Source organism: Amblyraja radiata, chromosome 1 (assembly GCF_010909765.2).
Source record: "Amblyraja radiata isolate CabotCenter1 chromosome 1, sAmbRad1.1.pri, whole genome shotgun sequence".
In the NCBI taxonomy this organism is placed as follows: domain Eukaryota; kingdom Metazoa; phylum Chordata; class Chondrichthyes; order Rajiformes; family Rajidae; genus Amblyraja; species Amblyraja radiata.
In genome coordinates, this window is record NC_045956.1 from 166,156,295 (window position 1) to 166,171,729 (window position 15,435).

The window sequence follows — 15,435 nt, forward strand, 5'->3', positions numbered from 1 at the left end:
GGTAGGCCGCTAGGACGTAACAACCCATCAGGCTCTTGAACACCACACAACACTGCCCTCAACTATGATCTATGGACTATCCTTTGTTGCAATGAGAACTTTGAGCTTTGTTGCATGTGTATTAGAGTCATGTATACATCGTGCAATCAGGCCCTTTGACCCAAATTGCCCACACCGGCCAACATGTCCCAGCTACACTAGCTGCCTGCCTGCGTTTGCCCCATATCCCTCTAAACCTGTCCTATCCATTTACCTGTCCAAATGTTTCTTAAACGTTGCGAAGCTACCTGCCTCAACTACCTCCTACGGCAGCTTGGTCCATACACCCACCGCCATCTGTTTGTAAAAGATACCCCTCAGATTCCTATTAAATCTTTCCGGTGTATTTGTGTTATTAATTTAAGGATTTTTTGTTTATTAAATATTTTCTGCATGTGATGTGATTATTGCAAGCAAAAATCTCATTGTTCTGTCGTCGGTAGATTTGAGAATTAAACACTCTTGACTCTTGACTTTTAACTCTTGACTCTTAACCCTTGAGTCATGACATGGAGGGGAACCCGCTCTGGAATCCAACTCTTGGTTCCATGTTTAATCGAGGATGTGATGAAGTGATTATTACAGTACCTGTATTACCTCTACTTATCTTGATTAGTACGGGTGTCAGAGGTAATGGGGAGAAGGCAAGCGAATGGCGTTAGAAGAGAAAGATAAATCACCCATGATTGAATGGCGGAGTAGACTTGATGGGCCGAATGGCCTAATTCTACTCCTATTCCTTATGACTTTATGACCTTAATTCTGTAGCTAATTATTCCAGGCAAAACCCAACCTGGGAACATGGTTATTGCAAAATAAATGATTACGTTTTGTACTGGAATATACAAGATGCAACATACATGGCTGTAGGGATACCTCATCAATGTAGGATTTGGACAGATATCAACAAATATCAGCAGCAGAGTTTTGGATGAACTTATTTTTTCAATGTAAAAAGCTGTGAGATAGATAGCCAACTACAGAAAAATTGTAGAGAGGAAATCAAATGGTAGACGAGCATTTCAGCAGCAGATGGGCTGACAGTAATAGTGGTGAGATGTTCCAGTGTTACAAAGTGGATGGTCCAGGCATTTTCTGCTCCTTTATTTTATACCTGTTATTCCTACATTTTAGCCCCTCCATTGAGAGAATGCTGGGATGGAACTCAGGATGGCAGGGCGCTGGGGAGCGTTGTATAACAGAGGAATCCAGGAGTGCAGGTACATCATTCCCTGAAAGTGGTGTCACATAGAGTGGTCAAGAAAGCTTTTGTTACATCGGCCTTCGTCAGTCAGGGTATTGAGTATAGAAGCTGATATGTTATGTTGGTGGGGCCACATTTAGAGCATTGCATTCAGTTTTGGTCACTCTGCTATAGGAAGGATGTCGTTAAGCTAGAAATAACACAGAGAAGACTTACAAGGATGTTGCCAGAACTTGAGGGCCTGAACTATAGGAAGAGGTTAGGCAGGCTAGGACTTTATTCCCTGGAATGCAGGAGACTGAGCCTTGAGGTGGATAAAATCAAAAGGGACATAGATACATGAATACACAGTCCTTTATCTAAGGTAGGGAAATCAAGAACCAGGTCTAAAGGTGAGAGGGGAAAATGTAATTGGAACCTAAAAGGCATTTTTTTCACATAAAGAGTGGTGGCTGTTGGAGAAGAGCTGCTAGAGGAGGTAGTTGAGGCAGGTACTATAACAACATTTAAAACGCATTTAGGCGGGTACATGGATAGGAAGGGTTTAGAAGGATCATGGGGTCAAGGAAAGAGCATTCACGTCGCGGCCCTGTTTCCACCAATCGTTCCACCACAAGAAGCACAAGACGCCATTGTATGTAGATGCTGAGATGTGTGTTCAGCATTCGCTGAACAATTTCTAATCTGTGATGTGGACTCAACAAGAAGAAGGATCATAAGGTCATAAGTGATAGGAGCAGAATTAGGCCATTCAGCCCATCAAGTCTACTCTGCCATTCAACCATGGCTGGTCTATCTCTCCCTTTTAACTCAATTCTCCTACCTTCTCTCCATAACCCCATGACACCCGTACTAATCAAGAATCCATTCATCTCTGCCTTAAAAATATCCATTGACATGGCCTCCACAGCCTACTGTGGCAAAGAATTCCACAGATTCACCACCCTCTGACTAAAGAAATCCCTCCTCCTTCCTAAAATAAGTCCTTTAATTTGGAGGCTTTGACCTCTCGTCCTAGACTCTCCCACTAGTGGAAACATCCTCCCCACATCCACTCTATCCAAGCCTTTCACTATTCAGTACGTTTCAATGAAGTTCTACCTCATTCTTCTAAACTCCAGCGAGTACAGACCCAGTGCCGTCATACACTCAGTCGTTAGATTTTAACCTATTCATTCCAGGGATCATTCTTGTTAACCTCCTCTGGATCTTCTACAGAGCCAGCACAACCTTCCTCTGCAGAAAACATGTCACTGTTAACTTCCCCATGACTTACCTTGTGTGTGGCACAGTGCTGCAGCAGTAAAGATGCTGCCTTACAGCACCAGAGACCCAGATTCAATCCTGACTACCGGCGCTGTCTGTACGTTTGTAGTTACTCTCTGTGACCGTCACTTTGTATGTTCTCCCTGTGATCACGTGGGTGTTCACCAGGTGCTCTGGATTCCTCCCACACTGCAAAGACGTGAAGTTTTGTTGGGTAATTAGGTTCGGTAAATTGTCCCATATGTGTAGGACAGTGATAGTGTATGAGGGTGATTGATGGTCAACATGGAATTGGTGAGCTGAAAGGCCTGTTTCCGTGCTGTGTCTCTACAGTCTAAACCTGTCACATATAGTCCTTGAATGCACCCCCAACAATGAAATACTACCTCTCTCCAGACCACTCACCATTTTATATGTTTCTGTCAGATTTCCCTTCAGACTTCCCTTCTCCAAAGTAATGATCCCACTCTCTCTATCCTTGTAAATGTAGTTCCTCACCCCAGGAACCATTCTCATAAATCTCCTCTGGACCGGCTCAATGCCTCAATATCCTTCCTGTAATGAGGCAACCAGAACTGAACAACATGCTCCAGACCCGGGCTGGCGTGTTTTATGAAATTTCAGCATGACATCTCTGCTTTTCTACTTCATGCTTCAATTCATAAATCCCATCATTGTTTCTATCTTATTAACCCCTTTCACAACGTGCACTGCCACTTACACTATCATGGACTCGTACTCTCATCTCCCTCTGCAGTTCTTTAGAATAAACATATTGCAATTCCTCATTCTTCATACTAACATGCAACACCTCACATTTTTTGCCATAAAACTTCATCTATCACACATCTGCCCATTCAACCAGCCTGTTTATATCCAGCCACACTTGGTCACCAGAGGACACAAAGTGCTGGCGTTACTCAGCGGGTCAGGCAGCATCTCTGCAGAACATGGATCGGTGACATTTCAGGTCAGGACCCTTTTAGTTCAGTTTAGTTTAGTTTAGAGATACAGCGTGGAAACAGGCCCTTCGGGCCCGCACCGATCAGCAATCCCCGCACATCAAAAACACCAAGCCAATTAATCTACAAACCTGTGCATCTTTGGTGTGTGGGAGGAAACCGAAGATCTCGGAAAAGCCCACACGGTCACAGGCAGAAGGTACAAACTCCATACAGACAGCACCCGTAGTCAGGATCGAACCCGAGTCTCCAGCGCTGCAAGGGCTGTAAGGCAATAACTCTACCGCTGCGCCATCGTGGCCGCACCAACTGATCTGTCTGAAGAATTGTCCTGACCCTATACGTCACTTATCCATGTTCACCAGAGTTGCTGCCTGACTCACTCAGTTAGTCCAGCACTTTTTGTCCATTTGTGTAAACCAGCAGCTTCAGTTCCCTTGTTTCCACAGTTTGTCACCGATTTGTTCAGGGCTCGCAAGGACAGTTCTGAACACGAGGAAATAAGAAATAGGAACAGCTGTGAACCTTACGTGCCTGTTAGAAGGAACTACGTGGACTATTTACCTCTTCTTCTCCTTCTCAACTTGACCATCCTTTGGCAGCTCATTCTCCTCCGATTCCTCCGTGCCATTGTCCTGACGGATCTGACTACACCCACTGCTTCTATTCCCAGCTTCCCATCATATCTAGGGCATCCAGAGGTGTATTTCCCTCGCTGCACCATTTCCACTGTTGTTTCCGAGAATCTGTCCTTGTCTCCCTCTTCTTTCCTATCCATGTGCTGACCCTTGGATAGGACCATCTGCAAACACAGTGTCTGTATAGAAACATAGAAAATAGGTGCAGGAGTAGGCCATTCGGCCTTCGAGCCTGCATCGCCATTCAATATGATCATGGCTAATCATCCAACTCAGTATCCTGTACCTGCCTTCTCTCCATACCCCCTGATCCCTTTAGCCACAAGGGCCACATCTAACTCCCTCTTAAATATAGCCAATGAACTGGCCTCAACCACCTTCTGTGGCAGAGAATTCCAGAGATTCACCACTCTCTGTGTGAAAAATGTTTTTCTCATCTCAGTCCTAAAAGATTTCCCCCTTATCCTTAAACTGTGACCCCTTGTTCTGGATTTCCCCAACATCGGGAACAATCTTCCTGCATCTAGCCTGTCCAACCCCTTAAGAATGTTGTACGTTTCTATAAGATCCTATAAGATTCTATAAGTATCTAAGTGAATGAAAGGTTATCTTGTCGTGGTGTATAAGATTATAATGCTCCTGAAATTATGAAATTACAGTGGCTTGCAAAACCCCTTGAACTTTTCTACATTTTGTCACATTACAACCACAAACGTAAATGTATTTTATTGGGATTTTATGTGATAGACCAACACAAAGTGGTGCATAATTGTGAAGTGGAATGAAAATGATACATGGTTTTCAAATTTTTTTACAAATAAAAAACTGAAAAGTGCGGCGTGCAAAAGTATTCAGCCCCCCTGAGTCAAAACTATGTAGAACCACCTTTCGCTGCAATTACAGCTGCAAGTCTTTTGGGGTATGTCTCTACCAGCTTTGCACATCTAGAGACTGAAATTTTTGCACATTCTTCTTTGCAAAATAGCTCAAGCTCAGTCAGATTGGATGGAGAGCGTCTGTGAACAGCAATTTTCAAGTCTTGCCAGAGATTCTCAATTGGATTTAGGTCTGGACTTTGACTGGGCCATTCTAACACATGAATATGTTTTGATCTAAACAATTCCATTGTAGCTCTGGCTGTATGTTTAGGGTCATTGTCCTGCTGGAAGGTGAACCTCCGCCCCAGTCTCAAGTCTTTTGCAGACTCTTAACAGGTTTTCTTCCAAGATTGCCCTGTATTTGGCTCCATCCATCTTCCCATCAACTCTGACCAGCTTCCCTGTCCCTGCTGAAGAAAAGCATCCCCACAGCATGATGCTGCCACCACCATGTTTCACAGTGGGGATGGTGTGTTCAGGGTGATGTGCAGTGTTAGTTTTCCGCCACACATAGCGTTTTGCATTTAGGCCAAAAACTTCAATTTTGGTCTCATCTGACCAGAGCACCTTCCTCCACATGTTTGCTGTGTCCCCCACATGGCTTGTGGCAAACTGCAAACGGGACTTCTTATGGCCTTTTTTTCAACAATGGCTTTCTTCTTGCCACACTTCCATAAAGGCTCGATTTGTGGAGTGCACGACTAATAGTTGTCCTGTGGACAGATTCTCCCACCTGAGCTGTGGATCTCTGCAGCTCCTCCAGAGTTACCATGGGCCTCTTGGCTGCTTCTCTGATCAATGCTCTCCTTGCCCAGCCTGTCAGTTTAGGTGGACGGCCATGTCTTGGTAGGTTTGCAGTTGTGCCATACTCTTTCCATTTTCGGATGATGGATTGAACAGTGCTCCGTGAGATGTTCAAAGCTTGGGATATTTTTTTATAACCTAACCCTGCTTTAAACTTCTTCACAACTTTATCCCTGACCTGTCTGGTGTGTTCCTTGGGCTTCATGATGCTGTTTGTTCACTAATGTTCTCTAACAAACCTCTGAGGCCTTCACAGAACAGCTGTATTTATACTGAGATTAGATTACACACAAGTGGACTCTATTTACTAATTAGGTGACTTCTGAAGGCAATTGGTTGCACTGGATTTTATTTAGGGGTATCAGAGTAAAGGGGGCTGAATACTTTTGCACGCCACACTTTTCAGTTTTTTATTTGTAAAAAAATTTGAAACCATGTATCATTTTCCTTCCACTTCACAATTATGCGCCACTTTGTGTTGGTCTATCACATAAAATCCCAATAAAATACATTTACATTTGTGGTTGTAACGTGACAAAATGTAGAAAAGTTCAAGGGGTATGAATACTTTTGCAAGCCACTGTATATGATTATTGCACCTGAAATGCATCAACATGATTTCTCTGACCAGCGTTCCTATATTTTCCATTTTATTAATAGTATTAAATTGGTCAATTTGTTTTGAATGAGGCTTTGTTTTTCATCTTCCGGCTAAGAAACCTCTATGGCAGCACAAATGATAAATTCCATATTCAACTGATACTAAATTAAGTGATGTGAAACCTCAATAAATAGTTCCAGTTATGGATTGTAAGCAGAGTACACAATTAAACAGTTCACATCACACATTTTTGCTGACCCAAGCAATTTTGAAGCCGCCAAACCAAGGAGAAGAAATATAAATGACTGCACTAAATCTTTCCACAGCTTCAATTTAAACTGACAATGGCTACAGACTCCTGCTTCGTGGATTGCAAAAAATACATATAAACATTGGTTTTGCACATATTTGACGGAGCGGATAACGCTGGATTGTCCAGTAATATTGACTAAAATGTAATGAGAGTCAACAATTCTTCGGCAACAAAATGTACAATGCCATCAAAATGGTTGTGAAGTGTAATGGCTTTGAGAGCAGCAAATAGTGTAACAGGAATTTACTGAACTGCAAAATTAAAAGAAATAACCTTCATCTTCCAGAGTGCTTCTGGATGCCCCCCAGACCAGTGAATTATTTTTAATATTGGAACCATCTTCTGTAAACTGAAAATCATTGTGACCAAAATAACCAGTAAGCATAGAGTATCGGGGATGAACTCAATTCTTTAAAAGGTTGTTCCTTTCTCTGGGGTGATATTTTTATTCATCGGCCATACCCTCCTGCTATCAATCTCCAAATTTTCGTTCCCGTCCCCCTTAGTACAGTTGCTCTCCGTGACTTTGCTCCAAGAAGCATTTTCTCTCCCATCAAACTGTTCTCTATCATGCTTGAATAGCTGCCTTCTTTTTAACACTAGTCGTAAGGTTTAGTCACGTGTACCGAGGTACAGTGAAAAGCTTTGTTTTGCATGCTCTCCAATTAAATCAGATAATACTATACATAAATACAATACAACCAAACTCAAGTACAATAGATAAAGAGGAAGATAAAGAGTGCAGAATATAGTTTCCATCATTATAGCGCTTGAGTTCGATAGGCAGAGTCGAGTGTACATAATGGGGTAGAGGTGGTTCAGACAGTATCCCAGCTTATGGATGGACTGTGCAGAAACCTGATAACATTTGTATGATAACATTATAACATGGATAGGACAGGTTTAGAGGTGATATGGGCCAAATGCAGGCAGGTGGAACTAGTGTAGATGCGACATGTTGGCTGGTGTGAGCGTTGGGCCGAAGAGCCTGTTTCCATGCTTTAAGACTCCAATGCCCCTGTCCCACTTAGGAAACCTGAACGGAAACCTCTGGAGACTTTGCGCCCCACCCAAGGTTTCCATGCGGTTCCCGGAGGTTGCAGGTAGTGGAAGCAGGTAGGGAGACTGACAAAAACCTCCGGGAACCGCACGGAAACCTTGGGTGGGGCGCAAATTCTCCAGAGGTTTCCGTTCAGGTTTCCTAAGTGGGACAGGGGCATTAGACTCATTGACTTTAACAGAGGGAAAGAGGCTATTCCTGAGACTGGTGGCGCGCATTGTCAAACTTCTGTAGCTTCTGCCGGACAGGAGCAGAGACAAGAAGGAATGACTCGGATGAGACAAATCTGTGCTTATATCGGCTACTTTTCCAAGGCACTGTGAACTGAAGATGGAGTCAATGGTGGGAAGCCGGGTCTCTCCTGAGCCTGCTCCCGTTCACAGTTACATGGTCCAATAGGTTAGAGCTCATGACATTCAAGGGAAGCTGGCAAACTGGATCTAAAATTGGCTTGGTAAAAAGAGATGAACATGTTGGCAGTCCATTATATTTCTGATAGAACATATAACAGAAAAATACAGTAAAAGAACAGGTCCTTTAGCCCACAGTATCTGTGCCAAATACGATGCCATGTTAAACTAATTCTCTCTGCCTACACAAGATCCATATCTGTGTTCTGGCACTCTTGTGGTTTTGATATGGTGTGATATTGATCAATACTTTGGATGTTTATGGGTTTCAAATGTGAGCATCTGCCAATGGGTTCAATACTTTACAATAATGTAATTACTTGTAATATCATGTTACTTGAAACAGGCCCTTCGGCCCACCGAGTCTGTGTTCCACGTTCAGCAGCACTATCCAACACACTAGGGACAATTTACAATCTTTATCAAAGCCAATTAACTTACAAACCAATACGTCTTTGGAGTGTGGAAGGAAACCACATCACTCTTGGAAAAGTCACGTGGTCACAGGGTGAAATGCCTTTTAAATAGCTTGGTTTGAATTTTCCTGATAACCTTGTGATAAGGTACATTTCTTAGTCTTTAGCATGAAACTAATCAATGAGAATGAACATCTTGAGAGAGCATGGATGGCACAAAACATCCGGGGACATTTAACTGAATTAAAGCACCCATTGTATTTTATGTGGCATTGGAAGCCTCATCTTGAAACACAAGCAAGAGCTTTTTGAATGGGATTCGCACCTATTTCACCTCTCCCCCTCCTACTCCACCCACATTCCTTTCTCTGGCTTTACAATTCGCAACTCTTCAGTCCTTTTGTCTCATATTTTCAATCTGCCTATCATAAACCCCCCTCGCCTGTGTCTACCTATCACATGCCATGTTTTGTCCTATCTCTCGTCTCTCGCAGCTTCTACAACCATTCTGAAGAAGGTTCCCGGCCCGAAACGTCACCTATCCATGTTCTCCAACATGGCTGCCTGACCCACTAAGTTGCTCCAGCACTTTGTGTTCTCTTGTGTAAACCAACATTTGTAATTTTCTTGTTTCTACAAATGAATAGACAAAGTCTTTACTCTTGTGCAGGACATAGGTGAGAGGGGAAAAGTCCATAAGGGACCGGAGGAGCAACTTTTACACAGAGGGGTTAAGAAGGAACAGCAGATGCTGGAAAATCGACAAAAATACTGGAGAAACTCAGCAGGTGAGGCAGCATCTATGGAGCGGTATGAACATTGACTTCTCCAATTTCAGGTAGTCCCGGCTTTCTCCTTCTTTTCCCCTTCCTAGCTCTCCCACAGCCCACTGTCTCCGCCTCTTCCTTTCTTCTTCCCGCCCCCACCCCCACATCAGTCTGAAGAAGGGTCTCGACCCGAAACGTCGCCTATTTCCTTCGCTCCATAGATGCTGTCTCACCCGCTGAGTTTCTCCAGCATTTTTGTCTACCTTTACACAGAGGGTGGTGGGCATAGGAAAGTAGTGGAGGTGGGTACAATTATGACACTTAAAAACATTTGGACATTTGGCAGGAAAAGTTTGGAGGTAAATGGGCCAGGTACAGGTATCAGTCTCAAGGAGGGAACTGTCCCAAAACGTTATCTATCCATGTTCTTGAGGGATGCTCCCTACTCCACTGAGTTACATCAGCACTTAATCATAGAGTCATGGTCACTAAAAATCAGGATGCATCACAACATGGTTTGGGAACAGCTCCATCCAAGACTGCAAGAACTTGCAGAGAATTGTGGACGCAGCCCAGACTATCACACAAACCAACCTCCCTTCCGTTAATTCCATTTACACCTCAAATTGCCTAGGCAAGGCCAGCGGCATAATCAAGGATGCGTTTCACCCAGGTCGCTCTCTAGTCTCCCCTCTGCCATCAGGCAAGAGGTACAGAAGTGTGAAAATACATACCTCCAGAGTCTGGGGCAGTTTCTTCCCAGCTGTTATCAGGGATCTGAACCTAGAAATATCAAAGGAACTGAGCTACTATCTACCTCACTGGAGACTCTGACTGTGCATTTGTTTCTCTTTTTCTATTCCTCTGTCTGACATCTTATCTAGTCCTTCTTGTTTTATCAAGATGTCAGAGTAGTTTTGTGACAAAGATACATAGATACATAGAAAATAGGTGCAGGAGTAGGCCATTCGGCCCTTCGAGCCTGCACCGCCATTCAATATGATCATGGCTGATCATCCAACTCAGTGCAGTGTCAATTGGAACAGATAATGCGAGAGTACTCTGCAAACCCACAGCATTAGCTGACTTCATATCGTGTACACAATTTTAATTAGTACGGGTGTCAGATGTTATGGGGAGAAAGCAGAATGGGGGTTAAGGGAGAGAGACAGATCAGCCACGATTGAATGGTAGAGTAGACTAGATGGGCCGAATGGCCTAATTCTGCTCCTAACACTTATGATCTTATGACAACTGCACCTTTGAGGACTACAAAGAGTAAAATTATTAAAGAGACACACATATTATAACTGATACCAGAAACATTTGTCAATCTAAAGTTAGGTGCCCCACATGAAATCCATGCAAGTAATTTAGTTTATAATTCGATCAGGTTGTAAAATCTGATTTACACGGGAATAGAGTAGCATCACAGAGTGATACAGCATGGATTCGGCCCAACTTGCCCACACCAACCAACATGCCCCATCTGCACTAGTCTCACTTGCCTGTGTTTGGCTCATATCCCTCTAAACCTATCCTTTATGTGAACCTGTCTAATTGCTTTGTAAACGTTGCAATAGTCCCTTCCTCAACTACCTCCTCCGGCAGCTCGTTCCAGACACCCACCACCACTCTTTGTGTAAAAAAGTTACCCCTCAGAAAGAAAAAATATTTTCCCCCTCACCATAAACCTATGTCCTCTGGATCTCTATTCCCCTACTCTGGCCAAGAGACTCCGTGCGTCTACCCGATCTATTCCTCTCGTGATTATGAATACACTTGTATTATAAATGTGACCAGAGACATTTCTCAGTTTAAAGTTAGGTGCTCGACATGAAATACACGCAGGTAATTTTGTTTACAATTCGATCAGGTTGTAAAATCTGATTTATACGTTAATGTGTATAATCTAATTACATGTAAAAAAACTCCAGGCTCCTATCATGCAGGGAGGTTCAAACCATGTAACTCTGTACAAATGCTTTCACGGGGTTAACGCTATGAATCAAATCAGTGTTACCTTGAACGAGGATTTCCAACACTTGGATTTAATTAAAGCTGTAATTCATCCCGTAGAAGTTCGGGAAAGTGCTTCGTATGTTTTATAATTTGCTGGGATCTCTTCAGAGATCTCTTCAGAGCCATCAATCTTGGAAGTTTAGTACTTTGTTTACAGGGAACCAAACCCACCTCGTTAACAGCCTATCTTTTAGTTACTCTAGCAAAGATTCATCACATCTGGAATCACAGATAAAGTCTTGCGTGTACCAACAATTGAAAGTAGTTGCTGTGAGCAGGCAAGTAGCTGTTCCAAACCAGAAATAATTCTTACAGAAAATTTAATTGTGCTTTAAAAACAGAAATATATTTTGCAGCAAAAGCAGATTTCTCGTTCTGTTCTTAGGCAAAGTTGATTGGCCTCAAATGTAATCTTTGTACACTTGAAAGAAAGCGGGTTAGTAGTTTGAAAATTGATATGAGGAACGAATGGATCAGCTTCCTGTTTGCATGGTATAGCCAGTAGGGTATTGGAGCCTGCCCCTGTCCCACTTAGGAAACCTGAACGGAAACCTCTGGAGACTTTGCGCCCCACCCAAGGTTTCCGTGCGGTTCCCGGAGGTTTTTGTCAGTCTCTCTACCTGCTTCCACTACCTGCAACCTCCGGCAACCAACTGCAACCTCCGGGAACTGCACGGAAACCTTGGGTGGGGCGCAAAGTCTCCAGAGGTTTCCGTTCAGGTTTCCTAAGTGGGACAGGGGCATTATAGTTATTCACAGCCTGTATCTTTGGCCAAACAGAGCAGGTCCAGGCATACCACTGGGTCTCATACTCACCTTTCATGTTTCATAAGTTCATACGTTCTTGGAGTAGAATTAGCCCATTCAACTCATCATGTCTACTCCGCCATTCAATCATGGCTGATCTATCTTTCCCTCTCAACCCTCTCCATAACCCTTGTCACCCGCAATAAACAAAATCTGTTAATCTCCATCGTAAAAATATCCATTGACGGCGTTCACAGCCTTCTGTGGCAATGAATTCCACAGATTCACAAACACTAAAACACTGGTGGCTCCAGTACCCCACTCGTTACAGCATGCAAACAAGAAGCTGATCTATTTGTCCCTAATATCTGTTTTCAATCTATGAACCAGTGAATAATTTACCCCATATTCACTGGTCCTAAATTTTTTAAACAGAATATGGAACAGGACAGCACAGGAAATGGCCCTTCAGCCCACAATGTCTGTGCCAAACATGATGTCATGATAAACTGATCTCATGTGCATGCACATAATCTAGATTCCTCCATTCCCTGCATATCCATGTAAAAGCCTCTTAAATACCACTGTCTGTATCTGCCTCCACCACCATGGTCACGGTGGTGCAGCGGTAGAGTTGCTGCCTTGCAACGAATGCAGCGCCGGAGACCCAGGTTCGATCCTGACTACGGGTGGTGTCTGTAAGGAGTTTGTACATTCTCCCTGTGACCTGCGTGGGTTTTCTCCGAGATCTTCGTTCCTCCCACACTCCAAAGACGTACAGGTTTGTAGGTTAATTGGCTTGGTATAAATGTAAAAAATCCTAGTGGGTGTAGGATAGTGTTAATGTGTGGGGATCGCTAGTCGGTGCAGACCCGGTGGGCCAATGAGCCTGTTTCCACGCTGTATCTCCTAGGCCCTCATCACACTCTGTGTAAAATAATTTGCCCCGCACATCTCCTTTAGACTTTGCCCCTCTCACCTTAAAGCTATGCTCTCTAGTCTTTGGCGTTTTGATTTAGATTTAGGCTTATTATTGTCATGTGTACTGAGATCCAGTGAAAAGCTTTATTTTGCATGCTGTCCAATCTGATCAGATAATACTACACATAAATGAAATCAAGTCAAACTCAAGTGTAATAGGTGGAGCAAAGAAGAAGATACCAACTGGAGAAGGGAGTTCTCAGCATTGTAGCGCAATAGTTCCATAGACAAAGTCCAATGTCCGCAATGGGGTAGAGGTGAATCAGACTGTACCCCAGCTTATGGAATTTCTCCTCTGAAAGAAAGACTCTAACTGTCTAGTAATCTGTGTCATCGAAATCAAATGTATTTTGAAAGTCTAAAAGGCTGAACCCACTAGTTCTTGTTATTTAATCTGGAACCCCAACAGCATTTATTGTTCATTGCAGTAGACGTGAAATGACCTATTCCTTGACCATTGTAACCCTTCCACCAGTAGTGGGTGCCCAGTTATATTAAATGCTGTTTTCTGCCAAATTGACCCAGAGACAATGAAAGATTGACAATCTACATCCAAGTCAGGAACAGTGTGCAATTTTCTGGGGAACTTGGATTTGACTGTGTTCCCACGACCTTGCTATTCATTTTTGTCAATGGTGAAGGTCGCAGGGAATGAGACGCCATTGAAGTAACCGTGACAAGTCGCAGCAACATATCCTGCAGATTGCTCTTAATGCAGCTACATTACACCAAAGAAAGGCAATAAATAAATGCTTAATTTGTCCATAATGATATAACCATATAACCATATAACAATTACAGCACGGAAACAGGCCATCTCGGCCCTTTTAGTCCGTGCCGAACACGTATTCTCCCCTAGTCCCATCTACCTGCGCTCAGACCATAACCCTCCATTCCTTTCCCGTCCATATAACTATCCAATTTATTTTTAAATTATAAAATCGAACCTGCCTCCACCACCTTCACTGGAAGCTCATTCCACACAGCTACCACTCTCTGAGTAAAGAAGTTCCCCCTCATGTTACCCCTAAACCTCTGTCCCTTAATTCTCAAGTCATGTCCTCTTGTTTGAATCTTCCCTACTCTCAGTGGGAAAAGCTTATCCATGTTAACTCTGTCTATCCCTCTAATCATTTTAAAGACCTCTATCAAGTCCCCCCTTAACCTTCTGCGCTCCAAAGAATAAAGACCTAACTTGTTCAACCTTTCTCTGTAACTTAGTTGCTGAAACCCAGGCAACATTCTAGTAAACCTCCTCTGTACTCTCTCTATTTTGTTGACATGATGGTTCGGTTGCATTTGAAATTCTGTGGGCTGATTTTTTTTTGGTTACCTAATGACATTGAAGACAATAGACAATCGACAATAGACAATAGACAATAGGTGCAGGAGTAGACCATTCGGCCCTTCGAGCCAGCACGCCATTCAATGTGATCATGGCTGATCAAGACATAGTGTAGATTGGTTATTTCCTACTAGCCAATTGTAGTGCTTGTTAGTAGTGGCTCTGCCTTATATGCATTTCATATTAACAAGAGCTTGCCAGCACCATTCAGTGGGAGTAGCTGCTCAGAACTGTAATGCCCTGCAGATCGATGCTGTAAGTAGATTTAATAAACATGTGTTGTAGCTTGATATGTGTTTGACTCTATTCATTACATGGTGTCAGAAGTGGGATTCGAACCCACGCCTCCACAACATCGACTTACTCCAAACCATTACTTCTGAAGCAGTCATCAAGAAGTTGATTCAAGATTCAAGAGATTCAAGATTCAAGATTCAAGAGAGTTTATTGTCATGTGTTCCTGATAGGACAATGAAACTCTTGCTTTGCTTCAGCACAACAGAACATAGTAAACATGGCTACAGAACAGATCAGTGTGTCCATATACCATTATATAAATATATACACACATGAATAAATAAACTGATAAAGTGCAAATAAACAGATAATGGGCTATTAATGTTCAGAGTTTTGTCTGAGCCAAGTTTAATAGCCTGATGGCTATTCCTGAAGTAGTTATTCCTGAACGTGGTTGTTGCAGTCTTCAGGCTCCTGTACCTTCTACCTGAAGGTAGTGGGGAGATGAGTGTGTGGCCAGGATGGTGTGGGTCCTTCATGACACTGCCAGCCTTTTTGAGGCAGCGACTGCGATAGATCCCCTCGATGGAATGGAGGTTGGAGTTGCAGCGTCACTTCTCCATGCATGGCTCCCCTGCACGTCTTCTGTCCGACAATGGCAGACAGTTCACCAGCCAGTCTTTCAAAAACTATGGGACTTCCGACATATTACCGGCACCCCTGAGTTCCTGCAGTCCAACGGACT

At 43.2% G+C, this 15,435-nt stretch overlaps 1 long non-coding RNA gene across 1 annotated transcript; it reads left to right on the forward strand.

Moving 5' to 3' along the window:
* Positions 1-1,713: 1,713 nt before the first annotated feature.
* Positions 1,714-14,652, forward strand: LOC116976504. Its single transcript, XR_004412964.1, has 3 exons — positions 1,714-1,724; positions 2,715-2,718; positions 14,569-14,652. It is a non-coding gene; the product is annotated as an uncharacterized LOC116976504 (long non-coding RNA).
* The last annotated feature ends 783 nt before the right edge of the window (positions 14,653-15,435 follow it).